Source organism: Hypanus sabinus, chromosome 8 (assembly GCF_030144855.1).
Source record: "Hypanus sabinus isolate sHypSab1 chromosome 8, sHypSab1.hap1, whole genome shotgun sequence".
Taxonomy (NCBI): Eukaryota; Metazoa; Chordata; class Chondrichthyes; order Myliobatiformes; family Dasyatidae; genus Hypanus; species Hypanus sabinus.
Genome location: NC_082713.1, coordinates 76,420,935 through 76,440,018, shown reverse-complemented (window position 1 = coordinate 76,440,018; position 19,084 = coordinate 76,420,935).

Sequence of the window (19,084 nt, the reverse complement as noted above, 5' to 3'; positions counted from 1 at the left end):
TGCTGAACACAGAGCTTTGGTCTCGGGAGACAGGAACGACGAACACAGAGCCTTGGTCTCGGGAGACAGGAACGCTGAACACAGAGCCTTGGCCTTGGGAGACAGGAATGCTGAACACAGAGCCTTGGCCTTGGGAGTCAGGAACGACGACACAGAGCCTTGGTCTCGGGGGACAGGAACGCTGAACACAGAGCCTTGGTCTCGGGAGACAGGAATGCTGAACACAGAGCCTTGGTCTCGGGAGACAGGAATGCTGAACACAGAGCCTTGGGAGACAGGAATGCCGAGCACAGAGCCTTTGCCTTGGGAGACAGGAACGCTGAACACAGAGTCTTGGTCTTGGGAGACAGGAACGCTGAACACAGAGCCTTGGCATTGGGAGACAGGAACACTGAACACAGAGCTTTGGTCTCGGGAGACAGGAATGCTGAACACAGAGCCTTGGGAGACAGGATCGACGACACAGAGCCTTGGTCTCGGGAGACAGGAACGCTGAACACAGAGCCTTGGTCTTGGGAGACAGGAACGCTGAACACAGAGCCTTGGTCTCGGGGGACAGGAATGCTGAACACAGAGCCTTGGTCTCGGGAGACAGGAACGCTGAACACAGAGCCTTGGCCTTGGGAGACAGGAATGCTGAACACAGAGCCTTGGTCTCGGGAGACAGGAACGCTGAACACAGAGCCTTGGCCTTGGGAGACAGGAATGCTGAACACAGAGCCTTGGTCTCGGGAGACAGGAACGCTGAACACAGAGCCTTGGCCTTGGGAGACAGGAATGCTGAACACAGAGCCTTGGTCTCGGGAGACAGGAACGCTGAACACAGAGTGTTGGTCTCGGGAGACAGGAACGCTGAACACAGAGCCTTGGTCTCGGGAGACAGGAATGCTGAACACAGAGCCTTGGTCTCGGGAGACAGGAACGCTGAACACAGAGCCTTGGTCTTGGGTGACAGGAACGCTGAACACAGAGTCTTGGTCTCGGGAGACAGGAAAGCTGAACACAGAGCCTTGGTCTCGGGAGACAGGAATGCTGAACACAGAGCTTTGGGAGACAGGAATGCCGAGCACAGAGCCTTGGCCTTGGGAGACAGGAACGCTGAACACAGAGCCTTGGTCTCGGTAGACAGGAACGCTGAACACAGAGCCTTGGTCTGCGGTGACAGGAACGCTGAACACAGAGTCTTGGTCTCAGGAGACAGGAACGCTGAACACAGAGCCTTGGTCTCAGGAGACAGGAACGCTGAACACAGAGCCTTGGTCTTGGGAGACAGGAACACTGAATACAGAGCTTTTGTCTCGGGAGACAGGAATGCTGAACACAGAGCCTTGGGAGACAGGAATGCCGAGCACAGAGCCTTGGCCTTGGGAGACAGGAACGCTGAACACAGAGCTTTGGTCTCGGGAGACAGGAATGCCGAACACAGAGCCTTGGTCTCGGGAGACAGGAACGCCGAACACAGAGCCTTGGCCTTGGGAGACAGGAACGCTGAACACAGAGCCTCGGGAGACAGGAATGCCGAGCACAGAGCCTTGGCCTTGGGAGACAGGAACGCTGAACACAGAGCTTTGGTCTCGGGAGACAGGAATGCCGAACACAGAGCCTTGGTCTCGGGAGACAGGAACGCCGAACACAGAGCCTTGGTCTTGGGGGCAGGAATGCTGAACACAGAGCCTTGGTCTCGGGAGACAGGAACGCTGAACACAGAGACTTGGTCTTGGGAGACTGGAATGCCGAGCACAGAGCCTTTGCCTTGGGAGACAGGAACGCTGAACACAGAGTCTTGGTCTTGGGAGACAGGAACGCTGAACACAGAGCCTTGGTCTTGGGAGACAGGAACACTGAACACAGAGCTTTGGTCTCGGGAGACAGGAATGCTGAACACAGAGCCTTGGGAGACAGGATCGACGACACAGAGCCTTGGTCTCGGGAGACAGGAACGCTGAACACAGAGCCTTGGACTCGGGGGACAGGAATGCTGAACACAGAGCCTTGGTCTCGGGAGACAGGAATGCTGAACATAGAGCCTTGGGAGACAGGAATGCCGAGCACAGACCCTTGGCCTTGGGAGACAGGAACGCCGAAAACAGAGCCTTGGTCTCGGGAGACAGGAACGACGAACACAGAGCCTTGGTCTCGGGAGACAGGAATGCTAAACACAGAGCCTTGGGAGACAGGAATGCCGAGCACAGAGCCTTGGCCTTGGGAGACAGGAACGCTGAACGCTGAGCCCTGGTCTCGGGACACAGGAATGCTGAACACAGAGCCTTGGCCTTGGGAGACAGGAATGCCGAGCACAGAGCCTTGGTCTCAGGAGACAGGAACGACAAACACAGAGCCTTGGTCTCGGGAGACAGGAACGCTGAACACAGAGCCTTGGTCTCGGGAGACAGGAACGCTGAACACAGAGCCTTGGTCTCGGGAGACAGGAATGCTGAACACTGAGCCTTGGTCTCGGGAGACAGCAACGATGAACACAGAGCCTTGGCCTTGGGAGACTGGAATGCTGAACACAGAGCTTTGGTCTCGGGAGACAGGAACGACGAACACAGAGCCTTGGTCTCGGGAGACAGGAACGCTGAACACAGAGCCTTGGCCTTGGGAGACAGTAATGCTGAACACAGAGCCTTGGCCTTGGGAGTCAGGAACGACGACACAGAGCCTTGGTCTCGGGGGACAGGAACGCTGAACACAGAGCCTTGGTCTCGGGGGACAGGAACGCTGAACACAGAGCCTTGGTCTCGGGGGACAGGAACGCTGAACACAGAGCCTTGGTCTTGGGAGACTGGAATGCTGAACACAGAGCCTTGGTCTCGGGAGACAGGAACGACGAACACAGAGCCTTGGTCTCGGGAGACAGGAACGCTGAAAACAGAGCCTTGGCCTTGGGAGACAGGAATGCTGAACACAGAGCCTTGTTATCGGGAGACAGGAACGCTGAACACAGAGCCTTGGTCTCGGGAGACAGGAACGCTGAACACAGAGCCTTGGTCTCGGGAGACAGGAATGCTGAACACAGAGCCTTGGGAGACAGGATCGACGACACAGAGCCTTGGTCTCGGGAGACAGGAACGCTGAACACAGAGCCTTGGTCTTGGGAGACAGGAACGCTGAACACAGAGCCTTGGTCTCGGGGGACAGGAATGCTGAACACAGAGCCTTGGTCTCGGGAGACAGGAATGCTGAACATAGAGCCTTGGGAGACAGGAATGCCGAGCACAGACCCTTGGCCTTGGGAGACAGGAATGCTGAACACAGAGCCTTGGTCTCTGGAGACAGGAACGCTGAACACAGAGCCTTGGTCTCGGGAGACAGGAACGACGAACACAGAGCCTTGGTCTCGGGAGACAGGAACGCTGAACACAGAGCCTTGGGAGACAGGAATGCCGAGCACAGAGCCTTGGCCTTGGGAGACAGGAACGCTGAACGCTGAGCCCTGGTCTCGGGACACAGGAATGCTGAACACAGAGCCTTGGCCTTGGGAGACAGGAATGCCGAGCACAGAGCCTTGGTCTCAGGAGACAGGAACGACAAACACAGAGCCTTGGTCTCGGGAGACAGGAACGCTGAACACAGAGCCTTGGTCTCGGGAGACAGGAACGCTGAACACAGAGCCTTGGTCTCGGGAGACAGGAATGCTGAACACTGAGCCTTGGTCTCGGGAGACAGCAACGATGAACACAGAGCCTTGGCCTTGGGAGACTGGAATGCTGAACACAGAGCCTTGGTCTCGGGAGACAGGAACGCTGAACACAGAGCCTTGGTCTCGGGAGACAGGAATGCTGAACACTGAGCCTTGGTCTCGGGAGACAGCAACGATGAACACAGAGCCTTGGCCTTGGGAGACTGGAATGCTGAACACAGAGCTTTGGTCTCGGGAGACAGGAACGACGAACACAGAGCCTTGGCCTTGGGAGTCAGGAACGACGACACAGAGCCTTGGTCTCGGGGGACAGGAACGCTGAACACAGAGCCTTGGTCTCGGGGGACAGGAACGCTGAACACAGAGCCTTGGTCTCGGGGGACAGGAACGCTGAACACAGAGCCTTGGTCTTGGGAGACTGGAATGCTGAACACAGAGCCTTGGTCTCGGGAGACAGGAACGCTGAACACAGAGCCTTGGGAGACAGGAATGCCGAGCACAGAGCCTTGGCCATGGGAGTCAGGAACGACGACACAGAGCCTTGGTCTCGGGTGACAGGAACGCTGAACACAGAGCCTTGGTCTCGGGAGACAGGAATGCTGAACACAGAGCCTTGGTCTCGGGAGACAGGAATGCTGAACACAGAGCCTTGGTCTCGGGAGACAGCAACGACGAACACAGAGCCTTGGCCTTGGGAGACTGGAATGCTGAACACAGAGCTTTGGTCTCGGGAGACAGGAACGACGAACACAGAGCCTTGGTCTCGGGAGACAGGAATGCTGAACACAGAGCCTTGGCCTTGGGAGACAGGAATGCTGAACACAGAGCCTTGGCCTTGGGAGTCAGGAACGACGACACAGAGCCTTGGTCTCGGGGGACAGGAACGCTGAACACCAGAGCCTTGGTCTCGGGAGACAGGAATGCTGAACACAGAGCCTTGGTCTCGGGAGACAGGAATGCTGAACACAGAGCCTTGGGAGACAGGAATGCCGAGCACAGAGCTTTGGCATTGGGAGACAGGAACACTGAACACAGAGCTTTGGTCTCGGGAGACAGGAATGCTGAACACAGAGCCTTGGGAGACAGGATCGACGACACAGAGCCTTGGTCTCGGGAGACAGGAACGCTGAACACAGAGCCTTGGGCTTGGGAGACAGGAATGCTGAACACAGAGCCTTGGTCTTGGGAGACAGGAACGCTGAACACAGAGCCTTGGTCTCGGGAGACAGGAACGCAGAACACAGAGCCTTGGTCTCGGGAGACAGGTACGCTGAACACAGAGCCTTGGCCTTGGGAGACAGGAATGCTGAACACAGAGCCTTGGTCTCGGGAGACAGGAACGCTGAACACAGAGTGTTGGTCTCGGGAGACAGGAACGCTGAACACAGAGCCTTGGTCTCGGGAGACAGGAATGCTGAACACAGAGCCTTGGTCTCGGGAGACAGGAACGCTGAACACAGAGCCTTGGTCTTGGGTGACAGGAACGCTGAACACAGAGTCTTGGTCTCGGGAGACAGGAACGCTGAACACAGAGCCTTGGTCTCGGGAGACAGGAATGCTGAACACAGAGCTTTGGGAGACAGGAATGCCGAGCACAGAGCCTTGGCCTTGGGAGACAGGAACGCTGAACACAGAGCCTTGGTCTCGGTAGACAGGAACGCTGAACACAGAGCCTTGGTCTGCGGTGACAGGAACGCTGAACACAGAGCCTTGGTCTTGGGAGACAGGAACACTGAACATAGAGCTTTTGTCTCGGGAGACAGGAATGCTGAACACAGAGCCTTGGGAGACAGGAATGCCGAGCACAGAGCCTTGGCCTTGGGAGACAGGAACGCTGAACACAGAGCTTTGGTCTCGGGAGACAGGAATGCCGAACACAGAGCCTTGGTCTCGGGAGACAGGAACGCCGAACACATAGCCATGGTCTCGGGAGACAGGAACGCTGAACACAGAGCCTTGGTCTCGGGAGACTGGAATGCTGAACACAGAGCCTTGGTCTCGGGAGACAGGAACGCTGAACACAGAGACTTGGTCTTGGGAGACTGGAACGCTGAACACAGAGCCTTGGTCTTGGGAGACAGGAACACTGAACACAGAGCTTTGGTCTCGGGAGACAGGAATGCTGAACACAGAGCCTTGGTCTCGGGAGACAGGAATGCGGAACACAGAGCCTTGGGAGACAGGAAAGCCGAGCACAGAGCCTTGGCCTTGGGAGACAGGAACGCTGAACGCTGAGCCCTGGTCTCGGGACACAGGAATGCTGAACACAGAGCCTTGGCCTTGGGAGACAGGAATGCCGAGCACAGAGCCTTGGTCTCGGGAGACAGCAACGATGAACACAGAGCCTTGGCCTTGGGAGACTGGAATGCTGAACACAGAGCTTTGGTCTCGGGAGACAGGAACGACGAACACAGAGCCTTGGTCTCGGGAGACAGGAACGCTGAACACAGAGCCTTGGCCTTGGGAGACAGTAATGCTGAACACAGAGCCTTGGCCTTGGGAGTCAGGAACGACGACACAGAGCCTTGGTCTCGGGGGACAGGAACGCTGAACACAGAGCCTTGGTCTCGGGGGACAGGAACGCTGAACACAGAGCCTTGGTCTCGGGGGACAGGAACGCTGAACACAGAGCCTTGGTCTTGGGAGACTGGAATGCTGAACACAGAGCCTTGGTCTCGGGAGACAGGAACGACGAACACAGAGCCTTGGTCTCGGGAGACAGGAACGCTGAAAACAGAGCCTTGGCCTTGGGAGACAGGCATGCTGAACACAGAGCCTTGGTCTTGGGAGACAGGAACGCTGAACACAGAGCCTTGGTCTCGGGAGACAGGAACGCTGAACACAGAGCCTTGGTCTCGGGAGACAGGAATGCTGAACACAGAGCCTTGGGAGACAGGATCGACGACACAGAGCCTTGGTCTCGGGAGACAGGAACGCTGAACACAGAGCCTTGGTCTTGGGAGACAGGAACGCTGAACACAGAGCCTTGGTCTCGGGGGACATGAATGCTGAACACAGAGCCTTGGTCTCGGGAGACTGGAATGCTGAACATAGAGCCTTGGGAGACAGGAATGCCGAGCACAGACCCTTGGCCTTGGGAGACAGGAACGCCGAAAACAGAGCCTTGGTCTCGGGAGACAGGAACGACGAACACAGAGCCTTGGTCTCGGGAGACAGGAATGCTGAACACAGAGCCTTGGGAGACAGGAATGCCGAGCACAGAGCCTTGGCCTTGGGAGACAGGAACGCTGAACACAGAGCTTTGGTCTCGGGAGACAGGAATGCCGAACACAGAGCCTTGGTCTCGGGAGACAGGAACGCCGAACACATAGCCATGGTCTCGGGAGACAGGAACGCTGAACACAGAGCCTTGGTCTCGGGAGACTGGAATGCTGAACACAGAGCCTTGGTCTCGGGAGACAGGAACGCTGAACACAGAGACTTGGTCTTGGGAGATTGGAACGCTGAACACAGAGCCTTGGTCTTGGGAGACAGGAACACTGAACACAGAGCTTTGGTCTCGGGAGACAGGAATGCTGAACACAGAGCCTTGGTCTCGGGAGACAGGAATGCTGAACACAGAGCCTTGGGAGACAGGAAAGCCGAGCACAGAGCCTTGGCCTTGGGAGACAGGAACGCTGAACGCTGAGCCCTGGTCTCGGGACACAGGAATGCTGAACACAGAGCCTTGGCCTTGGGAGACAGGAATGCCGAGCACAGAGCCTTGGTCTCGGGAGACAGCAACGATGAACACAGAGCCTTGGCCTTGGGAGACTGGAATGCTGAACACAGAGCTTTGGTCTCGGGAGACAGGAACACTGAACATAGAGCTTTTGTCTCGGGAGACAGGAATGCTGAACACAGAGCCTTGGGAGACAGGAATGCCGAGCACAGAGCCTTGGCCTTGGGAGACAGGAACGCTGAACACAGAGCTTTGGTCTCGGGAGACAGGAATGCCGAACACAGAGCCTTGGTCTCGGGAGACAGGAACGCCGAACACATAGCCATGGTCTCGGGAGACAGGAACGCTGAACACAGAGCCTTGGTCTCGGGAGACTGGAATGCTGAACACAGAGCCTTGGTCTCGGGAGACAGGAACGCTGAACACAGAGACTTGGTCTTGGGAGACTGGAACGCTGAACACAGAGCCTTGGTCTTGGGAGACAGGAACACTGAACACAGAGCTTTGGTCTCGGGAGACAGGAATGCTGAACACAGAGCCTTGGTCTCGGTAGACAGGAATGCTGAACACAGAGCCTTGGGAGACAGGAAAGCCGAGCACAGAGCCTTGGCCTTGGGAGACAGGAACGCTGAACGCTGAGCCCTGGTCTCGGGACACAGGAATGCTGAACACAGAGCCTTGGCCTTGGGAGACAGGAATGCCGAGCACAGAGCCTTGGTCTCGGGAGACAGCAACGATGAACACAGAGCCTTGGCCTTGGGAGACTGGAATGCTGAACACAGAGCTTTGGTCTCGGGAGACAGGAACGACGAACACAGAGCCTTGGTCTCGGGAGACAGGAACGCTGAACACAGAGCCTTGGCCTTGGGAGACAGTAATGCTGAACACAGAGCCTTGGCCTTGGGAGTCAGGAACGACGACACAGAGCCTTGGTCTCGGGGGACAGGAACGCTGAACACAGAGCCTTGGTCTCGGGGGACAGGAACGCTGAACACAGAGCCTTGGTTTCGGGGGACAGGAACGCTGAACACAGAGCCTTGGTCTTGGGAGACTGGAATGCTGAACACAGAGCCTTGGTCTCGGGAGACAGGAACGACGAACACAGAGCCTTGGTCTCGGGAGACAGGAACGCTGAAAACAGAGCCTTGGCCTTGGGAGACAGGAATGCTGAACACAGAGCCTTGGTCTTGGGAGACAGGAACGCTGAACACAGAGCCTTGGTCTCGGGAGACAGGAACGCTGAACACAGAGCCTTGGTCTCGGGAGACAGGAATGCTGAACACAGAGCCTTGGGAGACAGGATCGACGACACAGAGCCTTGGTCTCGGGAGACAGGAACGCTGAACACAGAGCCTTGGTCTTGGGAGACAGGAACGCTGAACACAGAGCCTTGGTCTCGGGGGACAGGAATGCTGAACACAGAGCCTTGGTCTCGGGAGACAGGAATGCTGAACATAGAGCCTTGGGAGACAGGAATGCCGAGCACAGACCCATGGCCTTGGGAGACAGGAACGCCGAAAACAGAGCCTTGGTCTCGGGAGACAGGAACGACGAACACAGAGCCTTGGTCTCGGGAGACAGGAATGCTGAACACAGAGCCTTGGGAGACAGGAATGCCGAGCACAGAGCCTTGGCCTTGGGAGACAGGAACGCTGAACGCTGAGCCCTGGTCTCGGGACACAGGAATGCTGAACACAGAGCCTTGGCCTTGGGAGACAGGAATGCCGAGCACAGAGCCTTGGTCTCAGGAGACAGGAACGACAAACACAGAGCCTTGGTCTCGGGAGACAGGAACGCTGAACACAGAGCCTTGGTCTCGGGAGACAGGAACGCTGAACACAGAGCCTTGGTCTCGGGAGACAGGAACGCTGAACACAGAGCCTTGGTCTCGGGAGACAGGAACGATGAACACAGAGCCTTGGCCTTGGGAGACTGGAATGCTGAACACAGAGCTTTGGTCTCGGGAGACAGGAACGACGAACACAGAGCCTTGGTCTCGGGAGACAGGAACGCTGAACACAGAGCCTTGGCCTTGGGAGACAGGAATGCTGAACACAGAGCCTTGGCCTTGGGAGTCAGGAACGACGACACAGAGCCTTGGTCTCGGGGGACAGGAACGCTGAACACAGAGCCTTGGTCTCGGGGGACAGGAACGCTGAACACAGAGCCTTGGTCTTGGGAGACTGGAATGCTGAACACAGAGCCTTGGTCTCGGGAGACAGGAACGCTGAACACAGAGCCTTGGGAGACAGGAATGCCGAGCACAGAGCCTTGGCCATGGGAGTCAGGAACGACGACACAGAGCCTTGGTCTCGGGGGACAGGAACGCTGAACACAGAGCCTTGGTCTCGGGAGACAGGAATGCTGAACACAGAGCCTTGGTCTCGGGAGACAGGAATGCTGAACACAGAGCCTTGGTCTCGGGAGACAGCAACGACGAACACAGAGCCTTGGCCTTGGGAGACTGGAATGCTGAATACAGAGCTTTGGTCTCGGGAGACAGGAACGACGAACACAGAGCCTTGGTCTCGGGGGACAGGAACGCTGAACACCAGAGCCTTGGTCTCGGGAGACAGGAATGCTGAACACAGAGCCTTAGTCTCGGGAGACAGGAATGCTGAACACAGAGCCTTGGGAGACAGGAATGCCGAGCACAGAGCTTTGGCATTGGGAGACAGGAACACTGAACACAGAGCTTTGGTCTCGGGAGACAGGAATGCTGAACACAGAGCCTTGGTCTCGGGAGACAGGAACGCTGAACACAGAGCCTTGGGCTTGGGAGACAGGAATGCTGAACACAGAGCCTTGGTCTTGGGAGACAGGAACGCTGAACACAGAGCCTTGGTCTCGGGAGACAGGAACGCAGAACACAGAGCCTTGGTCTCGGGAGACAGGTACGCTGAACACAGAGCCTTGGCCTTGGGAGACAGGAATGCTGAACACAGAGCCTTGGTCTCGGCAGACAGGAACGCTGAACACAGAGTGTTGGTCTCGGGAGACAGGAACGCTGAACACAGAGCCTTGGTCTCGGGAGACAGGAATGCTGAACACAGAGCCTTGGTCTTGGGTGACAGGAACGCTGAACACAGAGTCTTGGTCTTGGGTGACAGGAACGCTGAACACAGAGTCTTGGTCTCGGGAGACAGGAACGCTGAACACAGAGCCTTGGTCTCGGGAGACAGGAATGCTGAACACAGAGCTTTGGGAGACAGGAATGCCGAGCACAGAGCCTTGGCCTTGGGAGACAGGAACGCTGAACACAGAGCCTTGGTCTCGGTAGACAGGAACGCCGAACACATAGCCATGGTCTCGGGAGACAGGAACGCTGAACACAGAGCCTTGGTCTTGGGGGCAGGAAAGCTGAACACAGAGCCTTGGTCTCGGGAGACTGGAATGCTGAACACAGAGCCTTGGTCTGCGGTGACAGGAACGCTGAACACAGAGCCTTGGTCTTGGGAGACAGGAACACTGAACACAGAGCTTTTGTCTCGGGAGACAGGAATGCTGAACACAGAGCCTTGGGAGACAGGAATGCTGAGCACAGAGCCTTGGCCTTGGGAGACAGGAACGCTGAACACAGAGCCTTGGTCTCGGGAGACAGGAACGCTGAACACAGAGCCTTGGTCTCGGGAGACAGGAACGCTGAACACAGAGCCTTGGTCTCGAGAGACAGGAACGATGACACAGAGCCTTGGTCTCGAGAGATAGGAACGACGAACACAGAGCCTTGGTCTCGGGAGACAGGAACGCTGAACACAGAGCCTTGGTCTCGAGAGACAGGAACGACGAACACAGAGCCTTGGTCTCGGGAGACAGGAACGCCGAACACATAGCCATGGTCTCGGGAGACAGGAACGCTGAACACAGAGCCTTGGTCTTGGGGGCAGGAAAGCTGAACACAGAGCCTTGGTCTCGGGAGACTGGAATGCTGAACACAGAGCCTTGGTCTCGGGAGACAGGAACGCTGAACACAGAGACTTGGTCTTGGGAGACTGGAACGCTGAACACAGAGCCTTGGTCTTGGGAGACAGGAACACTGAACACAGAGCTTTGGTCTCGGGAGACAGGAATGCTGAACACAGAGCCTTGGGAGACAGGAATGCCGAGCACAGAGCCTTGGCCTTGGGAGACAGGAACGCTGAACGCTGAGCCCTGGTCTCGGGACACAGGAATGCTGAACACAGAGCCTTGGCCTTGGGAGACAGGAATGCCGAGCACAGAGCCTTGGGCTCAGGAGACAGGAACGCTGAACACAGAGTCTTGGTCTTGGGAGACAGGAACGCTGAACACAGAGCCTTGGTCTTGGGAGACAGGAACACTGAACACAGAGCTTTGGTCTCGGGAGACAGGAATGCTGAACACAGAGCCTTGGGAGACAGGATCGACGACACAGAGCCTTGGTCTCGGGAGACAGGAACGCTGAACACAGAGACTTGGTCTTGGGAGACAGGAACGCTGAACACAGAGCCTTGGTCTCGGGGGACAGGAATGCTGAACACAGAGCCTTGGTCTCGGGAGACAGGAATGCTGAACATAGAGCCTTGGGAGACAGGAATGCCGAGCACAGACCCTTGGCCTTGGGAGACAGGAACGCCGAAAACAGAGCCTTGGTCTCGGGAGACAGGAATGCTGAACACAGAGCCTTGGGAGACAGGAATGCCGAGCACAGAGCCTTGGCCTTGGGAGACAGGAACGCTGAACGCTGAGCCCTGGTCTCGGGACACAGGAATGCTGAACACAGAGCCTTGGCCTTGGGAGACAGGAATGCCGAGCACAGAGCCTTGGTCTCAGGAGACAGGAACGACAAACACAGAGCCTTGGTCTCGGGAGACAGAAACGCTGAACACAGAGCCTTGGTCTCGGGAGACAGGAACGCTGAACACAGAGCCTTGGTCTCGGGAGACAGGAACGCTGAACACAGAGCCTTGGTCTCGGGAGACAGGAACGCTGAACACAGAGCCTTGGTCTCGGGAGACAGGAATGCTGAACACTGAGCCGTGGTCTCGGGAGACAGCAACGATGAACACAGAGCCTTGGCCTTGGGAGACTGGAATGCTGAACACAGAGCTTTGGTCTCGGGAGACAGGAACGACGAACACAGAGCTTTGGTCTCGGGAGACAGGAACGATGAACACAGAGCCTTGGCCTTGGGAGACTGGAATGCTGAACACAGAGCTTTGGTCTCGGGAGACAGGAACGACGAACACAGAGCCTTGGTCTCGGGAGACAGGAACGCTGAACACAGAGCCTTGGCCTTGGGAGACAGGAATGCTGAACACAGAGCCTTGGCCTTGGGAGTCAGGAACGACGACACAGAGCCTTGGTCTCGGGGGACAGGAACGCTGAACACAGAGCCTTGGTCTCGGGGGACAGGAACGCTGAACACAGAGCCTTGGTCTTGGGAGACTGGAATGCTGAACACAGAGCCTTGGTCTCGGGAGACAGGAACGCTGAACACAGAGCCTTGGGAGACAGGAATGCCGAGCACAGAGCCTTGGCCATGGGAGTCAGGAACGACGACACAGAGCCTTGGTCTCGGGGGACAGGAACGCTGAACACAGAGCCTTGGTCTCGGGAGACAGGAATGCTGAACACAGAGCCTTGGTCTCGGGAGACAGGAATGCTGAACACAGAGCCTTGGTCTCGGGAGACAGCAACGACGAACACAGAGCCTTGGCCTTGGGAGACTGGAATGCTGAACACAGAGCTTTGGTCTCGGGAGACAGGAACGACGAACACAGAGCCTTGGTCTCGGGGGACAGGAACGCTGAACACCAGAGCCTTGGTCTCGGGAGATAGGAATGCTGAACACAGAGCCTTAGTCTCGGGAGACAGGAATGCTGAACACAGAGCCTTGGGAGACAGGAATGCCGAGCACAGAGCTTTGGCATTGGGAGACAGGAACACTGAACACAGAGCTTTGGTCTCGGGAGACAGGAATGCTGAACACAGAGCCTTGGTCTCGGGAGACAGGAACGCTGAACACAGAGCCTTGGGCTTGGGAGACAGGAATGCTGAACACAGAGCCTTGGTCTTGGGAGACAGGAACGCTGAACACAGAGCCTTGGTCTCGGGAGACAGGAACGCAGAACACAGAGCCTTGGTCTCGGGAGACAGGTACGCTGAACACAGAGCCTTGGCCTTGGGAGACAGGAATGCTGAACACAGAGCCTTGGTCTCGGGAGACAGGAACGCTGAACACAGAGCCTTGGTCTCGAGAGACAGGAACGACGAACACAGAGCCTTGGTCTCGGGAGACAGGAACGCCGAACACATAGCCATGGTCTCGGGAGACAGGAACGCTGAACACAGAGCCTTGGTCTTGGGGGCAGGAAAGCTGAACACAGAGCCTTGGTCTCGGGAGACTGGAATGCTGAACACAGAGCCTTGGTCTCGGGAGACAGGAACGCTGAACACAGAGACTTGGTCTTGGGAGACTGGAACGCTGAACACAGAGCCTTGGTCTTGGGAGACAGGAACACTGAACACAGAGCTTTGGTCTCGGGAGACAGGAATGCTGAACACAGAGCCTTGGGAGACAGGAATGCCGAGCACAGAGCCTTGGCCTTGGGAGACAGGAACGCTGAACGCTGAGCCCTGGTCTCGGGACACAGGAATGCTGAACACAGAGCCTTGGCCTTGGGAGACAGGAATGCCGAGCACAGAGCCTTGGGCTCAGGAGACAGGAACGCTGAACACAGAGTCTTGGTCTTGGGAGACAGGAACGCTGAACACAGAGCCTTGGTCTTGGGAGACAGGAACACTGAACACAGCGCTTTGGTCTCGGGAGACAGGAATGCTGAACACAGAGCCTTGGGAGACAGGATCGACGACACAGAGCCTTGGTCTCGGGAGACAGGAACGCTGAACACAGAGCCTTGGTCTTGGGAGACAGGAACGCTGAACACAGAGCCTTGGTCTCGGGGGACAGGAATGCTGAACACAGAGCCTTGGTCTCGGGAGACAGGAATGCTGAACATAGAGCCTTGGGAGACAGGAATGCCGAGCACAGACCCTTGGCCTTGGGAGACAGGAACGCCGAAAACAGAGCCTTGGTCTCGGGAGACAGGAATGCTGAACACAGAGCCTTGGGAGACAGGAATGCCGAGCACAGAGCCTTGGCCTTGGGAGACAGGAACGCTGAACGCTGAGCCCTGGTCTCGGGACACAGGAATGCTGAACACAGAGCCTTGGCCTTGGGAGACAGGAATGCCGAGCACAGAGCCTTGGTCTCAGGAGACAGGAACGACAAACACAGAGCCTTGGTCTCGGGAGACAGAAACGCTGAACACAGAGCCTTGGTCTCGGGAGACAGGAACGCTGAACACAGAGCCTTGGTCTCGGGAGACAGGAACGCTGAACACAGAGCCTTGGTCTCGGGAGACAGGAACGCTGAACACAGAGCCTTGGTCTCGGGAGACAGGAATGCTGAACACTGAGCCGTGGTCTCGGGAGACAGCAACGATGAACACAGAGCCTTGGCCTTGGGAGACTGGAATGCTGAACACAGAGCTTTGGTCTCGGGAGACAGGAACGACGAACACAGAGCCTTGGTCTCGGGAGACAGGAACGCTGAACACAGAGCCTTGGTCTCGGGAGACAGGAATGCTGAACACTGAGCCGTGGTCTCGGGAGACAGCAACGATGAACACAGAGCCTTGGCCTTGGGAGACTGGAATGCTGAACACAGAGCTTTGGTCTCGGGAGACAGGAACGACGAACACAGAGCCTTGGTCTCGGGGGACAGGAACGCTGAACACAGAGCCTTGGTCTCGGGGGACAGGAACGCTGAACACAGAGCCTTGGTCTTGGGAGACTGGAATGCTGAACACAGAGCCTTGGTCTCGGGAGACAGGAACGACGAACACAGAGCCTTGGTCTCGGTAGACAGGAACGCTGAAAACAGAGCCTTGGCCTTGGGAGACAGGAATGCTGAACACAGAGCCTTGTTATCGGGAGACAGGAACGCTGAACACAGAGCCTTGGTCTCGGGAGACAGGAACGCTGAACACAGAGCCTTGGTCTCGGGAGACAGGAACGCCGAACACATAGCCATGGTCTCGGGAGACAGGAACGCTGAACACAGAGCCTTGGTCTTGGGGGCAGGAATGCTGAACACAGAGCCTTGGTCTCGGGAGACAGGAACGCTGAACACAGAGCCTTGGTCTCGGGAGACAGGAACGCTGAACACAGAGCCTTGGTCTTGGGAGACTGGAACGCTGAACACAGAGCCTTGGTCTTGGGAGACAGGAACACTGAACACAGAGCTTTGGTCTCGGGAGACAGGAATGCTGAACACAGAGCCTTACTCTCGGGAGACAGGAATGCTGAACACAGAGCCTTGGGAGACAGGAATGCCGAGCACAGAGCCTTTGCCTTGGGAGACAGGAACGCTGAACACAGAGTCTTGGTCTTGGGAGACAGGAACGCTGAACACAGAGCCTTGGTCTCGGGGGACAGGAATGCTGAACACAGAGCCTTGGTCTCGGGAGACAGGAATGCTGAACATAGAGCCTTGGGAGACAGGAATGCTTAGCACAGACACTTGGCCTTGGGAGACAGGAACGCTGAACGCAGAGCCTTGGTCTCGGGAGACAGGAATGCTGAGCACAGAGCCTTGGTCTCGGGAGACAGGAACGCTGAAAACAGAGCCTTGGTCTCGGGAGACAGTAATGCCGAACACAAAGCCTTGGTCTTGGGAGACAGGAACGCCGAACACATAGCCTTGGTCTCGGGAGACAGGAATGCTGAACACAGAGCCTTGGTCTCAGGGGACAGGAACGCTGAACACAGAGCGCTGGTCTCGGGAGACAGGAATGCCGAACACAGAGCCTTGGTCTTGGGAGACAGGAACGCCGAAAACAGAGCCTTGGTCTCGGGAGACAGGAACGACGAACACAGAGCCTTGGTCTCGGGAGACAGGAATGCTGAACACAGAGCCTTGGGAGACAGGATTGCCGAGCACAGAGCCTTGGCCTTGGGAGACAGGAACGCTGAACGCTGAGCCCTGGTCTCGGGACACAGGAATGCTGAACACAGAGCCTTGGCCTTGGGAGACAGGAATGCCGAGCACAGAGCCTTGGTCTCAGGAGACAGGAACGACAAACACAGAGCCTTGGTCTCGGGAGACAGGAACGCTGAACACAGAGCCTTGGTCTCGGGAGACAGGAACGCTGAACACAGAGCCTTGGTCTCGGGAGACAGGAATGCTGAACACAGAGCCTTGGTCTCGGGAGACAGCAACGACGAACACAGAGCCTTGGCCTTGGGAGACTGGAATGCTGAACACAGAGCCTTGGTCTCGGGAGACAGCAACGACGAACACAGAGCCTTGGCCTTGGGAGACTGGAATGCTGAACACAGAGTCTTGGTCTCGGGAGACAGGAACGACGAATACAGAGCCTTGGTCTCGGGAGACAGGAACGCTGAACACAGAGCCTTGGCCTTGGGAGACAGGAATGCTGAACACAGAGCCTTGGCCTTGGGAGTCAGGAACGACGACACAGAGCCTTGGTCTCGGGGGACAGGAACGCTGAACACAGAGCCTTGGTCTCGGGGGACAGGAACGCTGAACACAGAGCCTTGGTCTCGGGGGACAGGAACGCTGAATACAGAGCCTTGGTCTTGGGAGACTGGAATGCTGAACACAGAGCCTTGGTCTCGGGAGACAGGAACGATGAACACAGAGCCTTAGTCTCGGGAGACAGGAACGCTGAAAACAGAGCCTTGGCCTTGGGAGACAGGAATGCTGAACACAGAGCCTTGTTCTCGGGAGACAGGAACGCTGAACACAGAGCCTTGGTCTCGGGAGACAGGAACGCTGAACACAGAGCCTTGATCTTGGGAGACAGGAACGCTGAACACAGAGCCTTGGTCTCGGGGGACAGGAATGCTGAACACAGAGCCTTGGACTCGGGAGACAGGAACGACGAACACAGAGCATTGGTCTCGGGAGACAGGAATGCTGAACACAGAGCCTTGGGAGACAGGAAGGCCGAGCACAGAGCCTTGGTCTCGGGAGACAGGAACGCTGAGCACAGAGCCTTGGTCTCGAGAGACAGGAACGACGACGCACAGCCTTGGTCTCGAGAGACAGGAACGCTGAACACAGAGCCTTGGTCTCGGGAGACTGGAACTACGAACACAGAGCCTTGGTCTCGGGAGACAGGAACGCTGAACACAGAGCCTTGGTCTCGAGAGACAGGAACGACGACACAGAGCCTTGGTCTCGGGAGACAGGAACGCTGAACACAGAGCCTTGGTCTCGGGAGACAGGAACGCTGAACACAGAGCCTTGGCCTTGGGAGACAGGAACGCTGAACACAGAGCCTTGGTCTCAGGAGACAGGAACGCTGAACACAGAGCCTTGGCCTTGGGAGACAGGAATGCTGAACACAGAGCCTTGGTCTCGGGAGACAGGAACGCTGAACACAGAGCATTGGTCTCGGGAGACAGGAATGCTGAACACAGAGCCTTGGTCTCGGGAGACAGCAACGACGAACACAGAGCCTTGGCCTTGGGAGACTGGAATGCTGAACACAGAGCTTTGGTCTCGGGAGACAGGAACAACGAACACAGAGCCTTGGTCTCGGGAGACAGGAACGCTGAACACAGAGCCTTGGCCTTGGGAGACAGGAATGCTGAACACAGAGCCTTGGCCTTGGGAGTCAGGAACGACGACACAGAGCCTTGTTCTCGGGGGACAGGAACGCTGAACACAGAGCCTTGGTCTCGGGGGACAGGAACGCTGAACACAGAGCCTTTGTCTCGGGGGACAGGAACGCTGAACACAGAGCCTTGGTCTTGGGAGACTGGAATGCTGAACACAGAGCCTTGGTCTCGGGAGACAGGAACGCTGAACACAGAGCCTTGGCCTTGGGAGACAGGAATTCTGATCACAGAGCCTTGGTCTCGGGGGACAGGAATGCTGAACACAGAGCCTTGGTCTCGGGAGACAGGAACGACGAACACAGAGCCTTGGTCTCGGGAGACAGGAACGCTGAACACAGAGCCTTGGGAGACAGGAATGCCGAACACAGTGCCTTGTTCTCGGGAGACAGGAACGACGAACACAGAGCCTTGGTCTCTGGAGACAGGTACGCTGAAAACAGAGCCTTGGCCTTGGGAGACAGGAATGCTGAACACAGAGCCTTGTTCTCGGGAGACAGGAACGCTGAACACAGAGCCTTGGTCTCGGGGGACAGGAATGCTGAACACAGAGCCTTGGTCTCGGGAGACAGGAACGACGAACACAGAGCATTGGTCTCGGGAGACAGGAATGCTGAACACAGAGCCTTGGTCTCGGGAGACAGGAACGCTGAACACAGAGCCTTGGTCTTGGGTGACAGGAACGCTGAACACAGAGTCTTGGTCTCGGGAGACAGGAACGACGACACAGAGACTTGGTCTTGGGAGACAGGAACGCTGAACACAGAGCCTTGGTCTCGGGAGACAGGAACGCTGAACTCAGAGCCTTGGTCTTGGGAGACAGGAACGCTGAACAAAGAGCTTTGGTCTCGGGAGACAGGAATGCTGAACACAGAGCCTTGGTCTCGGGGGACAGGAACGACGACACAGAGACTTGGTCTTGGGAGACAGGAACGCTGAACACAGAGCCTTGGTCTCGGGAGACAGGAACGCTGAACTCAGAGCCTTGGTCTTGGGAGACAGGAACACTGAACAAAGAGCTTTGGTCTCGGGAGACAGGAACGCTGAACACAGAGCCTTGGTCTCGGGAGACAGGAACGCTGAACTCAGAG